General features: G+C 37.4%; 1 long non-coding RNA gene across 2 annotated transcripts; it reads left to right on the top strand.

The window, feature by feature from the left end:
- Positions 1-339: 339 nt before the first annotated feature.
- On the top strand, positions 340-1,794 carry LOC123963806. 2 transcript variants are annotated; one of them, XR_006823259.1, is made up of 3 exons: positions 340-523; positions 1,147-1,269; positions 1,478-1,794. It is a non-coding gene; the product is annotated as an uncharacterized LOC123963806 (long non-coding RNA). The 2 variants fall into 2 exon arrangements; XR_006823260.1 differs by lacking the exon at positions 340-523 and adding an exon at positions 601-716.
- The last annotated feature ends 327 nt before the right edge of the window (positions 1,795-2,121 follow it).

The raw sequence follows: 2,121 nt of genomic DNA, 5'->3' as shown, positions 1-2,121 counted from the left end.
ATGCATTGCTGGACTGAGTAGTTAGTGAGAAGTTTGGTGTTTTATGTTCCAAAATGCAAATGTTCCTTTTTGTCAGTATTTTTTAATGTGCCTGAACACGGTGGTTTATGTGGGTAATTGTCATTTTTGTGCTGGTTGGAGGTGGCTGTTACATTTCTCGACACCAGCTGTATTTTGACACCGTTGCACACAATTTTTTGTCAACATCAATTAAGGTATATTTTGGTAAAGTTTTTATTTTTTAAACATTTTACCCTGCATTCTTGTGGTGTCAGAACAAAAGTTGCCATGCTGACGTCATATTAAAGGCAGGGTAGGCAAGTTGTTTCTAAAACACTTTTTGTCATATTTGTTGAAACTGTCTTTATACACCATTACATATTGGTTAGTTAGGTGCTAAAAAGTCAGGTGTCTGTAGTCCTCTCGGGCCTGCAGTAAACACAGACACTTGTTCCATTCGGACCGAATGCAATGATTGGCTGGGTTACTGTCACTCTCCCTCGCTCTCATGGCTACCAGACAGGTAATCTGGCTTTTTTCATTTTGATGGTAATTTTTACTTTCATCGCTAGCCAACGTAGCCACCTACTTAGCATACAGCTAACGGTTGCTACGAGTGTAGGCTGGTGTAGCGAGCCAGAGTAGAGACGATGAATTATCTGTATCTGTAGCTGTGTTGTAAAACAGCAGTGCAGCTGAGAGCTGTGTTTGCTAACGTAGGTGTAGACTGCGCCGGTTTAGTATTCACCACCTAGATTTATTGTTATGTTTACAGTTATCTTTACTTTGTATCTAATCTGTTTGTGTGTTTAATATTATCTTGTGTCTGCAAGCGTTTTTTGACTGTATGTTACTCTGTTATATCTTTGAACAAGAAATTTTACAAATGTGGTGATGTAACTGTGTTTTCGTAGTTATGAGAAAGACATTTCACTATTAGTGTACATAAATAATGCTGGCTAAATGTGCGTTTCTGGTATATAAGCTAATTATTATATAGTTTGACATGCATATAGCTAAACCTACTGTGTGAAAACCTTTCACTGTAATTGGTGCTGTTATGCCATTATTTATTTTACCAGAATTAAAAAATACAGAATTTTTATTTTTATTTTATTGAAAATTTTATTTCTAATGTGCCCTCAGGTCAACTGCAGATTTGGAGTCTTCCACAACCCTGTACTCCTCACCAGTATACGCTAATCGGACCATGCTAGCTGGCCTAGATCGCAACAGGAGAAAAGCTGATGATTCAGTATACATACATCAGTAAGTATATTTATTACTCCTATGCATTTTACTCAATGCATTTATAAGCGATGAGCCAAAATTTTTAACAGTATGAGGAATACAGATAGATGGTCCTGATTTATTGTTTTTATTGCATTTTATGTGGACAGGCTAATTACTATATAAGAGAAAAATGTCAGATATTGCAAACTTTTCACTAAGCTGATACTCCTTTCTGTGGTATCAGGTCCAGCAAGGTGTACAACAAAAAGTCCATGGAGTGAAGCTTGTACTCATTGAAGTTGGAGAAGGACTATAGTTACATTGCAGACCTCCAGAGAACTCTCTCCCTTTGATGATAGTCTACTACTGAGGAGATGCCTAGAAGCAGAACCAGGAGACCTGATGATCCCCGTCAACATGGGGTTCAGTCAGGTGTCCCTGCTCCAACTGTATTGCCAGATACTGCAAAACGTACAACAAAAAGTAATCTGGTTGGTTTTGAAATGTGGTAATCATGTCAGAGAGATGATTGTGATATATTAAATTAAATAAGTGATTATATCTTTTTCAGCAGTTACCCACCCAAAACCCTACGCAGAGTCGCAGTCTAACACACTTCTCTGCTCCTCCATTTCAGGAGTTACTTAGTGAAAATCCTATAGTGACGGTGTCTGTCCCCCGACCATCGAAATTATTTAAAAAGGTAAACAGAAGAGGAGCTGTGCATAAAAACCTCATAAAAATTAAAACCACAAGAGCAATAGTGCAAACTAATAGGAGAGTTAAATGTGGACTCTTAAACATCAGATCTCTCTCTTCTAAAGGTGTACTAGTAAATGAACTAATATCAGATTATGATATTGATTTATTTTGTCTCACTGAAACCTG

This window comes from Micropterus dolomieu, linkage group LG23, assembly GCF_021292245.1.
Source record: "Micropterus dolomieu isolate WLL.071019.BEF.003 ecotype Adirondacks linkage group LG23, ASM2129224v1, whole genome shotgun sequence".
Lineage (NCBI taxonomy): Eukaryota > Metazoa > Chordata > Actinopteri > Centrarchiformes > Centrarchidae > Micropterus > Micropterus dolomieu.
The sequence above is the reverse complement of the archived record's forward strand: the minus strand, read 5'-3'. Positions and strand labels throughout refer to the sequence as shown.